General features: G+C 46.8%; 1 protein-coding gene across 1 annotated transcript in view; it reads left to right on the forward strand.

The window, feature by feature from the left end:
* LOC127060289 (NADH-ubiquinone oxidoreductase chain 5-like) overlaps positions 1 to 17,807 on the forward strand; it is a 173,982-nt gene that overhangs the window by 30,759 nt on the left and 125,416 nt on the right. The window lies entirely within an intron of this gene.

The raw sequence follows: 17,807 nt of genomic DNA on the forward strand, positions 1-17,807 counted from the left end.
CCAACTCTGCTATCCCTAAACCTTTGCAGCACTGGCTCAGAGGTATTAAATTAGCCCCCAGAGGTATCTGAAGTGTTAAGCCTGACTCCATCCAACCACAGAGATGCTGGATGGGGTGGCAGGAGGCACAAGGAGCATGACAGAGCAGGAGAGAAGGGAGCACTTCAGTGGCAGAGATTCCAGCTGGCAAGCAAGTTGTGTCACTTTGTAGTGCTTTATGACCTTGTTAAACTGTCTCAATAAATCATGCCAAGTAATTAGAGACATAATTTAGAACTTAACCAGCATGTCACTATGAACATTGGGAATACACTGGTGGCATTTTTCTGTTTTCCTTCCCTCTTGCCCTCCATGACACTGAGCTCCAGTGGAGAGAAACCACCCAGGGAAAGCACAAACTGCAACACAACTGATGGCTTGGTGCCAGGCACTTCAACAGCAAGGAGCTGATCCAGCCTGGAGAATCATCTGCAGGTATAAGGAGAATTATCTGCAGGTATAAGGAGCCTCCTGCTCAACACTCAGTGGCCTCCTCTCACACCACAAGCAAAACCACATGCTCTCCTGCAGCATAAATATTTCCTTTGCTGGTTTAAACAAAAAGCAGATGTGTCTCACTTGCCACCCTGAGCACTGAGACTGGTAGCAGGGCAAGAAAATGATGGTAAGGTATGGGGACTGTACAAAAAAAGGCAATGATAGAACTCAGAAGCTGTCGAGTCAGGAACAGAATTTTTCTGTTTGTTAGTCTTAGAAAATAAATGTTCATTGGTGATAGCAATGCAGGGAACTGACAATTTTTGTGTACCATTTGTCCTTAGCCCCTGGACCAGCACAGCTGAGTTGCTCTGTCAGTGGATGGCAGTCCCAGCTCCTGTGCTGGTATTTTGAGAAGTGCTGGGACATTTTGGGGTGTGACAACAGGAAAAGGGACTCGCTGCTCCTCAGAGAAACATCCCCAGTAGGGACAGAGGGAAGAGGAGAAAGTAAAATCTGCTTCATTAGACTGAGGTGCAAGAAAGTGACTTAATCTGGGACAGAGCTGGGCCATTCCTCTGCTGTCCTTGACAAAATGGATGTGGGAGCAGAATAATCCAGATGTTGGACCTCTGGGCTGGGGATGTGAGCTGGGAAGCAGCACCTGGAAGGCTGACAGTGGCACAGGTGCAGAGACACCACCTCTGTGAGAGCAAGCAAAGGACCTGGGCAGCCCCTTATGGCCAGGACATGGCTCTGGTGTCTGTGCAAGAGCAGCAGGGAAATAAAGCAAACCTGACCTGTGATCCTCTGTGGGCAGTTCTGATGGACAAAGGAGTTCCTGTTTCTCTTACACTTGTTCAACAGGGCAAATCAGTACAGAATATAGCATTTTACCTCTGTTTTCCTTGGTTTGGTCTCTGGGGGGAGCAGGCAGGTAAATATGCCTTAATTCAACATTTAGCACTTGAAATTATAGTTGTGGCCTGCTTTGACAGAAGGTCTCACTAGGTTTCTTCTACAAATTAAGCAAATCAGGGAGGATATTCTCACCTTTAAGCTGTGCTGGAGCCTCTTGCCACCAGCTGCTTCAGGATTGTCACCCACCCCTGCTTTTCCAAGGGGCTGCAGCAGAGCTGATTTCTGCTGGTCACCACCCTGCTGACAGTTAATCTCCTGAGCACAAAACCAATCACACAACAAAAAAAAAAACCAAGGAGCTAATTAATTTTTAATTTGTGTAATTTAAAAATCTGTTGCATCTTCTTGCAGTTGGGTTCCAAAGTGTGCCATTTCCTCAGGCAGCAGGGAAGCCTTTCCAGGCTTTGGGTGGAAGACCAGGCTCTCTTATCAAACCAGTGCCATGCTGGGTAAAACCTGGTGCAGCCCATCTGGATCAGATTAAGTTTGACTTAATTCTTTTTCCCACTTTCTTTGGCAAGAGCTTTGGTACTTCATTATTAAAACACAAATTTGATTCCATGCTGTAATTGCCCAGCTTGACAATAATAAATCTTATAAGCAGGTTTGCTGTTTGTGTGCTTGAAGGAAGGATTTACATTCATTCACATGAAATTTTAGGGTCATATTTTGTTTTTACAGGGATGTATTTAGAAGTCTGGGCAGCAAACTGAGGAAGTGGGGTGTTCCCCTCTGGTGCCTGCTCCAGTGGGAGCAAAAAATCCTGACCCAGAGCCCAGGGCTGCCTTTCAGGTGAGGAGCAGAGCTCTGAGCTGCACAGCAGAGTCAGCTGGAGGTACCTGAATCCTTGGGGGATGGTCTACTTTGTGGTACAGTTTACTTTGTGGTACAGTTTACTTTGTGGTACAGTTTACTTTGTGGTATGGTTTACTCTCTGGTATAGTTTACTTTGTACCACTCCATGACCATAAATTTCCCAAAAATGTATAGCTTGAGCTGATATTTCTCATGCCCAGCTGATGGTAAATGAGTTGTTAATTTGGAAGGCTGAAGCAGAATCTGTTGAGTTTGAATGGCAAGGAAATTCTTGCCTGGGAGGTTTGCAGCAAAATGGGGCCCTTGTTTTGGCTGGGGCTTGGCCCAGCAGGGCCATGGAGTGCCACATGCAGAGGGGACAGTGAGGTTGTGGCTGTGCTACTTGCTGCCAGCCAGGGGCTGTGTACAAATCACAAACAGGACAGGACTGCTGTGGAACGTGCCTTGAGCTGGTTTATTTTTCAGCATTGCTCTCATTCCATGCTTATGGCAATGGGAAGATGCCAGCAGCTCACATCCCAACCAGCAGACCAAGAACTCAATGTTACACCTCACTTTATAACTTTTTTGCCCAATCACACAAAGCAGAAGCACACTGACAGCAGTTCCATCCACCACTGTAAGCACAGGTACCTTTGGTTAAACAATGCTGGATTATTTCAAATCCAACACCTGCTTGTGAGCCTTCAAACACACTGCACAGAGCTCCATTATCAAGCTTAGAACTCCCTAATATCTCACTAGATAAACTTTTCTGCAGCTTGGGGAGTTATTCTAGACAAGCATTAATACACAGACCACTGTTCTACTCGTCCTTGCTTTTCTACTTTTTAAACAATTTTCCTGCTGACCAATCTCATGGCTGCTGCTGAGCTCTAACCACAGTTCTGCTGTCTCTGAGCCCTGCCTTCTGCAGCTTTCCCAAACCCTCTGATTTTGTGGATTCCCACACTCCTTTTCCTGCCTGTGCTGCTCTCTGCTCTGCCCTGCACAGCCTGGGGTCTGGTGTCAATGATTGCTGTGGTGTTGGGCTGGAATTCAGGCCTGTTCCCACTGCTGGCTCAGAGTTCCCTGCCAGCTGATCCAGCTGTTGTGGCTCTGGGGATGGCACAAGGGAGCCTGGAGCTGCCCTGCCCATGCAGACATCCCTGAAGTGCCTGGCTGTGACACAGGATAAATATGGACAGGTCTCAGTGAGGACTAGCTGCTTAGCCTGACTTGGGGATTAAACAGGAATGCTTTTGCTGTGCAACTGGAAATAAGAGAAAATCACACCAGTGGGCAAAGCTATCCTCTAAATTTGGAACTGCCTGTTTCGTTTTGCCTGTGTGGGGACCCTTTTATCTGCAGTACAGAATATAATCTCTGTTTTCTTTGGTTTGGTTTTTGGGAGGAGCAGGAATCTCCTGGAATTGTCCAATTCCAGCTCCAGCCCAGGCAGTCCCACCCTGCTTGTTTTTCTCTCTCCAGCCCACGTTTGTTTGTGCTTTTGGGCTGAGATTTGGATCATTTGTCCTTGGTCCCAGCTGGAGCAGGAATTGTTTTGTCTCCCTGCTCTGTGCACAGAGCTCACCATCCCATAATGTGAAGCCCAGACCCACAAACTAAAGCAGCACAGAATGTGAAAAATAGAAAAGCTGAACCTGAGGCATCAGCAAGACTCCCTTGAAGCAAACAGGGATGTCTGCCCCTCCCAGTCTCTGCAATGAGAGGAGCAGAGGCAGAAGGGCAGATTATCAACAGGACAGGGTTTTTTCTGCTTGCCTGCCTGACCCAGTGCATTCCACCAAGGTTAGAGATTCCTGTGAGAGAGGGTTTGATCTGTTTGGGCCCTCCAGTCATATTTCTAAGGTGAAACACTGAGTGAATTACCTCTGGATCTTATCAATCCTGTATCTTTTGGATAATTTCTTATGTGGTGCTGATAAAGGCCAAGGAAGTCCCAGGTGCTCTGGACAAATCAGTATTTGGCTCTTTTGGTCCAAATCCTGGCCAGAGCCACAGTGGGCTGGTGTGTGGCAGAGGGGTTTGGCTGCTCCCAGCCCTGCCTGGAGGGGGCTGACCCTGGAGCAGCAATTGCAGCTGATGGCTTTTCTCCAGGGAGACAGGATATTTGTTTAAAGAGCAGCAACCATGGTAATATTTCAAAGTCAAGTAATTAATTTCGATGGGGAACAGGAAAATGACACTGGCAGCATCAATGTGAGGCTCCCTCAGCAGCCACACCTCCAAGTGTGAGCAGCTGACATTCATCTCCTCTAGCTGAAAGGAGAGGTGGCCTCAATCCCCCCTCTCCAGCCTATTTCCCCCTCCCATCTGTGGACCCTAAAAATGTTTCCTACAAGGTTTCAGCTATCCTTCAGATCTTCAAGTCAAATGGGAAAAAAACCCCATCCCCAAACTGTGCTTCACTGAGCCAAGGGAGAAAGAAAAGGATGAGCTACTCAGAAATTTCAAATGCAAATATTCACTTGCCCCATCCCCCCAACACTGGTTATTACTGAAAAATTAAGGAAGTTTGAAATGCACTTTGCACACAGACTCAGCATAAATAATGCTACTTTGCATTTCATCAGCCTTATTTTCCCTATGGGTTCTCTGTCATCTCTCATTTAGGCACCACAGGGATGATCAGCTTCAGAAAGAGGCTGAGATGAAAGGTGCCAAATACAAGTGGGGGAAAAAATTCCTGGTACTCAAGAGCAATCCAAAAAACTTTCCACTCCACAGGTGCATGAGCACTGAGGGATTGAGTCAGGGTTTTCTTAAAAAGGAAAACTTTTCTTTATCAATAGTACATCAAAATTCTCTATCAATAGCATATCAAAAGTAGCAATTTTCTTATAAAGTACTTACCAACAGTACTTGGTGACATTTGATGTGATCACTGTGAGACTAGGAATTCCTGTGCATTGAGGGAAGAGATGCAGAAAATATATATTAATAACTTGTTATTTAATTTTCATTCCAAAGGTATTCAATGCTATAAAGTAATTACAGCTATTATCTGCAAGGAAAAGAAAGAACAAATGAAAAGATTATGGTACTCAGGTTAAAAGAATTAAGAAGGATATTCCTGTGGCTGTGGTGTCCCAGGTAAGATTCAAATCTGAGTTCACCTTCCATTTTCCTGTTCCCAGTCAGGTCTGTCTCTGTGCCCCATTCCCCAGGGGGGTGCAAGGTCTCTTTCTCTTGGGCATTGCCTGCACTGACCAACTGGGCCCTGAACCCTCCAGAGCTCCTGAGATGCATTTTGCAAGTCCTGCCTGACTGAAGAGGAGGAGGAAAGGGCAGAATTAGGTGTGGGCACAGCAGAGGTGGGTGCAGAGCTGGGGGCACAGCCTGAGAGCCAAATCTGAGACTCCAGAGGAGCCCCCATGAGCCCAAATAAGTCCAGGAGCTGCAGAGCAGAGAAGGCTCTGGTCAGCAGTGACTGATCTGTGGAGCTGCCTGTGCAGGGTGATGTTGCACTAAGGTAGAAAAATTACAAAGAAAATCCTTATAAAATCAGTCCTGCTCTGGCTGGCCTGTCATTTCTTCTAAGCCAAGCTGGCCCTTTGCAAGTTCCCTGTGAAAGCAATCCTGGTGTGAGCAGTTCATTAACATAACAATCTATTCCTGGGTGAAAGACAACTTGCACCTGTATAAACTGTTTTTATATTCTTAGATAGAAAAATGAAAACTGTCTCTCACAAACTTTCCCTGCACATACACACTGGGGGCTGGAGTGGCCAATCAATACAGGGTAACAGCTTGTTGCTGACCAATAATTAATTACCAAGAAAGCTCCTGACCAATTGGAGTCCCACACCAGGTCTGTACAACTGTATAAAAAGGAGTTATGTGAGTAAAGAGGGGGCTTTTCCCACCATGAAGAGAATGGAGTCCCTGTGATTTATTCCCACAGGGTGAGGGTGACCTGGGGAGGGCTGAGGAGGGAGTGGACCCCCGCACACAGGGAGCACAGGGAAGCCTTTCTTCAAATGCTCCTTGTAAGAGAAAATGCAGAGATTAGTAACACTAGACAAGTGAGTAAAAATACCTTGACAGCAACAAAAAGGGGATAAGGTGAGCTCAATTAGTATCTTTTCTGGTACACACAGATGTGCACAGAATAATTTTGGGAAAGGTGAAGCAATATTCCAAGAGCTAAATATCACCATTTGATTTGTTTTATGTGCAATGATGTTCCAAAAAGGGATTCATTCAAGACATCTCAGTAATACAGAAGACCTAATCCACAGTGTTCAGTAAAAAGTCACTATACTGCATCCTCCAGAGGAGAATTATATACCTCAGTATATTTGCATTTTTCTTCTTATTTTGACTGTGTTTATTCTTTTGGAGAACAGTGCATTTTAGGTCAATGTGATGTGCCTTTGGGAGCTCTGAGCTGCAGGGAATTACTCTGGCTGCCACTAGCATGGCTTCCCTGTGCACAAAGCTCTACAGTGGATGATCTAGGCTGTGCTTTGCACTCACTTTTACAGCTATGGATGGTGCTTAGTCAGGCAGCCAAGGTCATGGAGTTTAGTGCTAAGCACACATCTTCAGGCCAGCAGCCTCATTAGCTCCCAGCCCTGCCTTAACCCACACAGCCACTAAGGGTGACACCCAGCAGCCTTCCCTTCCCTTCCCTTCCCTTCCCTTCCCTTCCCTTCCCTTCCCTTCCCTTCCCTTCCCTTCCCTTCCCTTCCCTTCCCTTCCCTTCCCTTCCCTTCCCTTCCCTTCCCTTCCCTTCCTTCCCTTCCCTTCCCTTCCCTTCCCTTCCCTTCCCTTCCCTTCCCTTCCCTTCCCTTCCCTTCCCTTCCCTTCCCAGGGGTCTCTGCCTCACCCAGGTGGCCACGGGCAAGCTGCACCTTCCAGGCTGATGCCTTGAGAAGGCTGACCTAGAACAGAGACAGAGCTAAAGAATAAAGCAGGGATTTATTAAAAGGTCTCAATGGATCCACCTTGGGCAGCACAAGAGCCCAGCCAGGGCTGCACCCCAGGTGAACCAAAATGGTCACAAAATGCCCCACAGGTCACAGGGTCTGTCACTGTGATCAGTTCTGCTCCATTTGCATCTTGGAGTTCATTGTCCAGTTACTGCTTTAGCCCATGAAGTCCCATCCTTATTTTTCTCTCTTCAGCCCATGGTGTTTGTGCTCTTGGGGCTGAGATTTGGATCATTTGTCCTTTTCCTGCTATCCAATCTAAGTTCCCTTGGTGTAGCTCGAGGCTGTGTGCTCTCCTTCTGTCAGTTCTGCCTGGAGACAGAGCCCAACCCCACCTGAGCACAGCCACCTGTCAGGGAGTTGTAGAGTGATGAGGTCACCCCTGAGTCTCCTTTTCCCCAGGCTGAGCACCCCCAGCTCCCTCAGTGCTTCCTCTCAGGGTTTGTGTTCCCAGCCCCTCTCCAGCCTCGTTGGACGCCCTCGAGCGCCCCAAGGTCCTTCCCAACCTGAGGGGCCAGAACTGCTCTAAAACTGTTGGGTGGAAAGGAGTCTTGTATATAAATGGCAGATAAAATTCATATTTCAAGAGCAATGTGGGCATCCAAATGTGCCAGCAGGACACTCAGTTCAGTATTAGTCCAGATATTTTTTTTGTTTACAGAAGCCAATTTACTGACCAAGAAAGGAAATGAATCAAAAATTGGTGATGAATATAAAATGAAGTCTCTGATTTTTGGATGTCTGCTTGGTTTCATTTTTAAGGAGGACCAAGTATGAATGAGAGGGAATTTATATTAAAATTTATATTTAAGATTATTAAAGCTCCTTCACAGACTGCAGATATTAATATCTAGACTGTGGTAGCAGATAATCTCCCAGCAGGGAGTGGTGTTTGAACCATGAAATGTCAGTGTTCAGCTGTAGGATGAATGAACTCAGGGCTTTGTAGATCCATGTAGGAAAGTTTAGGTTCTTACTAGAGAATAAATATAAAATATTAATTATTGAAGGATATTTTAGAGGGAATGTAGTCTGACAGTGGATGGTTGTAAAGCAGCTGCCCCCTGCCTTCAGATGAAACACAATTATAAAGGAATTGTAGTGGGTGAAGGAAAAATGTATCTAATATATTTTGAAATAAAAATAAATCCTTAGAAATTAGATATGGCTGTCAATACTCTGAGAAAATCTCTAACCAAATTAATGCCATGATAAGTATATTTGTTGTGGGTTTAGTGGATTTTACAAGAGAGGCATGCCTAAGAATTTGTAAACACTATTTATTAAATCTGATGGAGGGGAAAATTTACCCATATGGTGGTAAGGCATGGAGGGAGCACGCTCTGGCATGCAAAGCATTTCATTAGCAAAGTTACTGCTCCTCCAAAACGGGCACCAGGGAGGGTGTCCTTCCTCTTGGAAAGTCAGGAGATGGGTTAGAGCTGAGGCTGGGGAGGAGAGGCAGCACAGCCCTGGCTCTGTGGGACAGACAGACAGACAGACAGACAGACAGTGGGAGCTGCCTCTGAGGGTCCATGAGCCCTGCTGCTGCTGCTGCTGCCCTGAGGGGAAGGAAGGAGCTGAAGGAGCTTCATCCACTGGGCATCAGGAGGATCCCTTGGCTCGGGCTGATCCTGCTGTGCTCTGTGGTGGGTGCAACCTTCCAATGGGGGGGAGCCACGAGAGCACAGCACACACAGACAGACAGACACAGACAGACAGACAGAGCAGCTCGGCTGGGAAGGCACAGGAGGGTCCAGGCATGGAGTCCCAACAAGTTTCCAGTCTATTGTTAGCCATGGAGCCCTTCTGAAAGCAGGGTGACACAGCCATAGACACTCTGGAGCCTATGGAGGAGGCTGGCAGCCCTGCATCTCATTTGTCACTGCAGAAATCCAGGGAGGAATTTATAGCACTTTTAACAGTTGATATGATAAACTTCCATCAGCAGAGAATCACAGAATGGGTGAGACTGGAAGGGACCACCACCCACCCTCCCTGCCCACATGGGTTCATCCACAGACTCGGGATCCTGATCCTTGTGTGCAAGCCTTTAGGGACAGCCTTGGTCCTCTGGGCCCAGGAGCACAGACTGCATTGGAATTCAACCACAGACTTTATGTTTTCTCCTAATTTTCTGTGCCTGTACTAAATGGCAGGGCAAGGCTATGTTCCTAATTGCACTCTGTAATTTCCAATTTACTGTTTAAGTGGTGCAGGTGAAAGAGAGAAAAACTGGAATGGAGAGAAGCACAGCTTTGCCCAAGGCAGTCTGCTGAAGATGAGGCAGAATGAGGCACTGAATAAAAGAAAATAAAAATTGCAGCTATTAGAAAATTGGCCAATGAAGAGGTCTTGAATTCCAGTTGTAAAAAAAGAGAAAGGGCTTTCATTCTTCCCAGTTTCAGTGTGCCATCCTGCAGATAAGCTCTGTATATTATGGTATATGATCAAGTTTGAACAGTAATTCTACATGATTGTTCCTTTAAAATTGCTATTGATGCTTTTGGTTAAGTCACCTTTTCACAGCTCTCCTGCTACAGAGCAGGGGGCTGTGAGGAGAATACTGAACCATTCTCAGTGGGTTGGCTACTGATTCAAAAACTGCCTCTGTGAATCTGCAGAGATGGCAGAGGATGGCCCTTCCATAAAACACTCTGTAGGATCCAGGACATACATTCTAAATTGTAACACAATTCCCAAAAACATGTAAAATTCTGAGAGTAGAATTGTTTCCATTTCAGAGCAGAGCTGTGGGGGTTTCCTGGTGGTGCTGGGGTCACACAGTGCCAGGCACTCATGTGAAGAGAGGCTTCCCTGTGCTCTGGGCAGGGTGGATGGGCTCAGTATCATTGCTGGTGTTGGCAGGAGGGGAGAACAGATGGCTGGCTACTGGAAATGAGACTTTTGTTATGAGGAATAGTGTTGGCTCCAAGCAGCACATCAAGCTCAGCTTTAGGTTGACACAGGTCAAAGCAGTTTTTGCATTTCTGGGATTTTTTGGGGCTGACACCTTTAATATCCAAAGGTCCAACTATGGTTTGACCATATAAAGCCTGATCACACCCTTTTCAAATGCAGTTTGGGAAATATGAAGTGCCTTATCTCCTACTTTCTCCATTAATTGTAAATTTAATTTGTAAACAGCTGCACGAGTTCGAAATTCCACCTCCTGTGATGAATACAGAGCAATTAATATTATAAGTAAAAATAATTTATGGGATATGTCAAACCCAAAATATATTTACATAGAACTGTATTGATTGAACTACAATTTCATCAATCTGGAGGAGGCTCTGGACAGTACTCAAGGAACCTGGAGATGAAAAAGATGGGAAGGCAACACAATAAACTGAACATCTTCATTTGTGAGGCAACTAAAACATATCACTGAATCTCAGCTGCTGTAATAATTCCCTCCCTTCTCACACAGCTCCACAATACTGACAAATCTAAATATGAAGAAGAAAAATGTCTGTAGAAGGCTGTTATTTTGCTGCCTGAATAGTGTCAAGGAAGTGTAAATATAATCACATTTTATCCTCCAATCTGAAATGGATTTCGGTTGCAGGGATCACAAGGTAGCTTGCCTTGATTGATAACAACTCCCTGGTTCCCATCAGAAATAGGGTGAGGTGGGAAGGAAGGAGAAGGGAGATCAGCTCATGACAGAATTATTAGGCAATTCACTCAAATCCTGTATCTTTATTTGTGCCAGGAAGGGAGAACACACCCCAAAGGTTTGTGGTGAGAACCAGACCATTCTAAGGGAGTTCTTCCTACAATTATTTCCATGCTGAGGCCCAAGTGGCACCCAGGACACACACAGCAGTGTGACCTCTCCTAGAGGGATCCATAAGAAGGTTGCAGTTTTCTTGGGTTTGTTATGCATGAACTAATTCTGGCTGATATTTCTGATAAAGAAATCAGGTTGGGAAGGACCTTGGGACACTCGAGCACGTCCAGAGGGGGCAACGAGGCTGGAGAGGGGCTGGGAACACAAACCCTGAGAGGAAGCACTGAGGGAGCTGGGGGTGCTCAGCCTGGAGAAAAGGAGACTCAGGGGTGACCTCATCACTCTACAACTCCCTGACAGGTGGCTGTGCTCAGGTGGGGTTGGGCTCTTTCTCCAGGCAGAACTGACAGACCCAGAGCTCACAGCCTCAGGCTGCACCAAGGGAAATACAGGCTGGATAGCAGGAAGAAGTTTTTCACAGAAAGAGTGATAAAGTTCTGGAATGGCTGCCCGGGGAGGTGGTGGAGTCCCCATCCCTGGGTGTGTTTAACAAAGCCTGGATGTGGCACTGGGTGCCAGGGGTGAGTTGAGCTGTTGGGGCTGGGTTGGACTCGGTGATCTTGAAGGTCTCTTCCAACCCAGTGATTCTGTGAATTCTTGGTGCTTTCAGAAACAGCTGGCAGCAGGTTGGTAAAGACTCAAAGCACCTTGGCCAGTTCTGGAGGGGATTCTTGCTCCTTCTGGTCCCCAGCTGACTGTAAGAACCTGGGCTCTTGCTGCCCTCCAGCACAGCTGTGCTCCAGAGTGGATGTGCCTCTTCTGCCCCTGGTTGAGAGAGCTGCATCCTGCTCTGCTCTCAGCTGCTCCTGCCCCCTCCCCAGGGAGGACAGCAGCCCTGTCCCTCTCTCAGGTGCCAGTGCTGCTGGAGCCAGGCTGGGTGGCAGTGCTGCCAGCAGGGCTCAGGGGCAGCACTGGAGGAGCAGGGGCATCCCCTGGCAGCACACAGGGTGGGAGCAGAGCACGGCCAGGGGGGTCCCAGTGCCCAGGGCTGCTCTCCAGGCTGGTTCCTCTCCTGCACAGAGCAGGGTGCTCGCAGCTCTGGCTGTTGAGCAGGACATGGGGCACTTCTGGGGCTGTGCAGAGCCAGCGAGAGCAAACTGGGTGGGCTTTGGCCTCCTTTGGCCACTGAGTTGATTTATTTGGCAGCTGGAAACAGCGTGACTGAGAGAACAATGGGTGGAGGACAGAGGGAGGAATTGCTGGTGCTGTCTGTGGTCTTGTCTGACCTCCTCCATGTGTGGTCATTCAGTGGAGGAGTGGCTGATGTTTGGCACTTCTGCAGCTTTAGAATCCCAAATGAGCCCATTCCGTGCCTTATGGGTTGTAAATTAAATCCCGGCCTGGAGCTGTCTCCCGGTTTTCTCTCGTTCCAGCTCTTCAGAAGATGAATTCCTAACCTGATCACCTGGCCAGCAACTGAATTTCTCCTTGTGTTTCCTCTGACACAGCTCCCTCCCCCCTGTGCCCTGCCCAGGCGTGTCTCTGCAGGAGCTGGCAGAGCTGGGAGGCAGCAGAGGCTGAGCTCTGAGCTCTTGGTAGCCAGCCAAAAAATGACGCAGGTGGAGACTCCCCTCCACAGCTGTATCCTTTTCAGAGCGATGTTTGGAGCAGAGAGCTACAAAAGCGCTATTATGTTGTCTTGAGTGGCTTTGTGGGCTGCATTCTAAGAGCAGGGATTAGATTTTGCCATCACTGCCCATGAGCAATTTGCCATTGTGCAGCCAGCAGCTTTCAGGGCAGGTTATTATTGCTGTCTGCATGGCTTGAAACCTGAAACAGGATCCCAGCCTTGGAAGAAAAAAGATAATCCCTTTTCCTCTGTTGTTGGCATTGCTGTCTTGGAAGTCAGAGAAATGCAGCCCCCTCTCCTCTGCTAATGATCCTGGGCTCAGAGGTGCTGCTGGGTTTGCTTTGCTGCATCCCAGGAGGGGCTGGGATGGATTTGCTGCTCCCACTGGAGGGGTCCAGCTGCTGGAAGGCTCTGTGTGCCCAGAGAGCCCCATCTGTGCACAAATGAGCACTGACAGCCACTTCTGGGCACAGCAAGTTACCCAGCAGGTCACAGAGAGCACAGCAAGAGGCAAACCCCTGAAAGCTGTATTTATTTTTGTTATATTAGGGGTCAGACATAGGAGTGACAGAGACTGGCTTGCTGGAACAGAAATTTCTAAAGAAAAGAGATATTTATCCAAGGGCTGTTTCTTCCATTATTGTTTTCCAGGCATGGCAAACATTTTAGCAGCTCAAGATGCTTTGAATTAAAGCAAACCCCATTCCTTTCCTTTTCCCATTGAACTCCATCTTCTCCCCCCAGTTACAATCCAGATCACAGAAATACCACTGCCTCTCAAATTAGTTGTTTTTTTTTTTCTATTCAGACAGGAAAAAAAGTTACACTCGAGTGCACACTGTTTTGAAGAGGTACTACCACATGTTTGTACTTTTCGGTTTTTCCATTTTTCTCTGTTTGTAATACTCCCAATTAACCCCAAATTTCAATCCTTCTCCTCATTATATAATTATTCAGTTGATATTCAGTTGACTCCCACAGAATAACTTCAGATCTGTCTAAAGTATCAGCTGGATATCAAAGTAAATTTACCATTAAAATGAGTTCCAGTCATTTTTTCCTGGCCTCATCTTCATAATGAAGGAGAACCTGGGTCTTTGCAAAACAAGTGCCAATGGAAATAAGGTGGCAGTTGTTAAGCCTCCTATCCTATCTCAGATGAACCCTCTCAGTCCTCCTGTGTGAAGATGAAGACCCCAAAAAACCCCAGAAGTCGTCCTGGGAAAATCTGAAGAAGGTCACCCGTGTGGATGAAATTGCTTCAGCAATCAGAGAGACTTTTCTCTCCTTTTTCTCTGGATCCATATTCATTCTATCTTATACAAAGTCCTCTTTGAGAGAAACAATTTTGTGAGTTTTTACTCTAAAGACTCATACCAGTCTCCTTTCTGAGAAGAAAGTGCTAAAAATTCAAGGGCTAGGGACAAAATCACCTTTCTAGAAGATGTCCAGACACAGAAAGAGGCCCAGTGAAGACTTGATTTTATTGCTCCTGGTTTTCCCTGGGGTTGATCCAATGTGCTGGGAGCAGTGCAAGAATCAAAGGAGTCACTGTATGAGGGACGAGGTTCAAGGCATCACTCTGCCCAAGGAAATGTCAGGGATTCTGGGCTGAGATCCTGGATCAGGGCATGGCTGGCATGAGCTGCTGAAAGGAGATCTGCTAACCTAGTCCATGTTCCTCTGGTCTAGAAATTGTTTTGTGAGTCAGAATGTCCCAAGTGCAGCTTTTCCTGGATATCTCTCTCCTACTGCAGTGTCTGAGACAGTACAAGCTTTGGCTGAAGCTTTTCCATAGATGAGGATTTTTCTGCCTGCACTGCCCCATTGTCACATTCACGTTCTCTGAAAAATCCCTTTGCCCAGGATTTTTCTCCTGGGAAGCTGAGAGGCCTCAGAGAAAAGGAAAACAATTCTGATCTCATTTGCTTCTCCTGTGCTGTGCTGATGTGGAATGTGTTTGGAGATTGTTCACCCACAGGTGATTGTTCCATTGCATTCTGCTGGGAGTTGTTTTCACTCTTTGGCCACTCAGGGCCAGGCTGTGTCAGGGCTCTGGAGAGAGTCAGGAGTTTGCATTATTATCTTTTTAGCCTTCTGTAAGTGTCCTTCCTGTATTCTTTAGTATAATTTAGTATTCTTTAATATAATATAGTATCATAAAATAATAAATTAGCCCTCTGAGAACATGGAGTCAGATCCATCATTCCTTCCTGCCACGGGGGTCCCTGCAAATACAACACCCTGTGACCTCACACAGCAGGCTCCCCTTCAGCACCCTGACACGATGCTGCCCAGGGCCACAAACAGGATTTCAGAGATTTAATTTCCTCTGTGTGACAGATGAGCAATGCCATGGCTGACTCTCACAATTAAAAGGCAAATATCAGTATGTATGTTAGGAGCAGTTTTATAGATTTATAGCTGTGTTTTACCCCCCTTGTGCTGTTATCAGGGCTGCCCTGGGTGTGGGACATTTGGGAGGGTCACTCGTTCCTATGGCAGCACCTGAGCTCCAGTCAAGGTGTCAGGCAGTGATCTCCAGCCCTGGGCAGGGAAGGAGGAGTCCATGGACAGAACTTTGGGAGGGCTAAAGGGTTAAAAGGGGAAACCTCCATGGTGTGGGTGAGCAAATGGTGGGGAAAATCCTCTGCTCCTGGTGCTGTAATATTTTCTCTGTTCAGTCTTCTGTTGTATTTTTGATAAGGTTTTAATAAACCTTTTAAATTCTTGGAAGTGAGTAGCATTTTTCTCAGATCTGAGAATTCTGCCTCTGTCAAATCATCTTTAACTGGGCCAGTGGTTCCAGCATGGGCACCTCTGCAGCACTTCCATGGGAAACAAAGCTCCAGCAATGTCAGATTGGATTGACCTGCTGTTTGAGGAGGTTGTGGAATTTAATTAGCACTCAGAGAAGCACTTGGCGAGCTTGGGATGCAAAAACGTGATTGAAGTATCTTTGTTTCCATGCTAGTAAAATCTGCCTGCAAATTAAATAACCACATGGCTTTTCTGGTCAACATTTGCTGGTGGAGAATGCCAGGGTGGAGGAGGGAAATGCATTGGTGGGGGCTGTCAGGCTGGTACCACACACCAAGCCCATGGGCAGGGCATTCAAACCAAGCTCAGGAGCAGCTCAGAGCTGCAGTTTCAGGTGTTGGAATGCAGAAGAATCCCCCAGCCCCTCTCTCCTGACAAATGAGGAGCTCTCCTCGAGCTCCTGCACAGCTCCTGGCAGTGCTGCTGCTTTGGAGGAGAGAGTGGAACGATCAGCTTTGTGCAGTGTCCCTCACTGGAGATAAGGGACAGCAGGGAGCTGTGGGGGATGCAGATGGAATGGACACACAGCTCTGGCTCTGCCACAGCCCCCTGTCCCTGCTGCTTGTCCCACAGCTCAGGCTGTGGCTGCCTGCCATGGCACAGGAGATTTCAGTGCCTTTTCCATTTCTTTCTTTACCTTTTTTCCCCTCTCCCCTTTCTGTGAGCAGATGAAACATGCACTTAATTTTCAGGAAAGTGACTGCTGTGGTAGCAGCTGTGGGAAATCAAATGCACAGCAGGCCCCCATAATTCACAATAATTTTGTGTAGCAGTTTCTGATGATGTGATATCAGGTGAAAATTATCCCTGCTACTTTCTCATGTCCCACATCTTTGAACTCCAGCCTTCTTTTCCATTGGCATCTGTGCCTAAGGCTACCAGATTATTGACAGGGGAGAAGCAATATCATAGATTTAGTTCCTAAATCTTCCTTGTAAACATATTGCTGGGGATGCACACAGGGTGCTGCTGGAGACTCAGCAGCAAAGACCATTGCTGTCAGCCCTTTAATCTCCTCTGTTTTTACTTACACAGACTCTTCTGCTAAGAAGTATCCATTTTGATCTATTCTATTTGCCCTCAAATGGGTTAGTTACTTGTGAGGAGATAAAAATGATAATGATATCTCTGTGTCACAGGATTTTATTTTAAATGAAAGATCTAACGTAGCATATCCTGTTTTATTTTTACTCTAAGTTCAGTTATTAGTATCTGAGGATATGCTTCCTTCCCTGTCTCCATTCAGGGGATGCAGCTGGAGCTTGGCTCAGGGCACAGGAGGGGATGAACTCAGCTCCAGCTGAATTCACCACTGCAGCCCCTCCTTCTAAAAGATTCTGGGAATTGCACAGGGAAAAATGGGCCCAGGATGCTGATTCTCTGTCAGCCAGGATACACTTGGAGGACATGAGACCCAAAGCTCCACATCTCCTGCCCTGGAAGGAGAGGGTCTCCAGGAGTCACTTGGCCCAGGAGGAGCTTTGGAGCACGTTGTGATGAAAGCAGAAAAGCCCCAAGGCCCTAAAGGGGCCCTAAGAGGCCAAATGAATTGTGCAGAGGTGCATTTTCTTGAGATCACATCAAAGGCTCATCTGCCTTCTGCTGGCAGGACAGCAGCATTCCGTGTGAGCTCTGGCATCAGACTGCTGAGTGAGGTGGGCTCGAGAAGGGAGGGACCACGGGACAGCAGTTACAGAAGATATTGGGGAAGGGTGAAAGCTATTGCAGTCCTGTTGGCTTTGATCTTTTTTGTCAAGGTCAGGACTAAATGCACAAGACAGTATTTCCTGCTGGGACTCAGATGTTTATCAGTTCTTACCCATGTCACAGTTTCACAAACCCTGAGTTCTACAGCACTTCACTCTAACAAACTAAAAATGGAGCCCCATCTCTCTCTCTACAAGGCCCTGTAAGGATAAACTGTCCAATTAAGAAATGACACTGAAGTTATTTTTACTTTTAACCCAATAACCAACCACCCGTGGCCCTCAATGCAGATTTTTTTATCCAGTTACACAAAACCATCCAAGCCCATGGAGAAGAAGGTGACACCCTAACATGCCCATCTTGCTGTCTATATATTGCTGCATTCTAAAAGCTTAAACTCTAAGTTTTCCACCCTGTGATGTTACACAATTCTATTCAAACTCCACACCCACAATCCCAGTTCTATCCATCAATTTTGGAAGCCTTCTCCATGGCCTCAGGTCAAATGCAGTGTTCTCTCTCTCTGTCAGTGCCTCTCAGCAGAGGAAGTCTGAAATTCTCAGTAACCAGGGCTCCATCACAATCTGAGATATCATTTCCATTGCCAGGTATCAGATGGGGCTGTTACAGCTTGGTTTGAAAGAATGTTTAAATATTGATGATGATTCTGCTCAGCAGAGCATTGCATCTACTGAGAGGACCCCGTGAATCTGGAATATTTAATGCAATCAGCTGGAATGTAATGCACAATGTGTACAGCCTT

This window comes from Serinus canaria, chromosome 19 (assembly GCF_022539315.1).
Source record: "Serinus canaria isolate serCan28SL12 chromosome 19, serCan2020, whole genome shotgun sequence".
In the NCBI taxonomy this organism is placed as follows: domain Eukaryota; kingdom Metazoa; phylum Chordata; class Aves; order Passeriformes; family Fringillidae; genus Serinus; species Serinus canaria.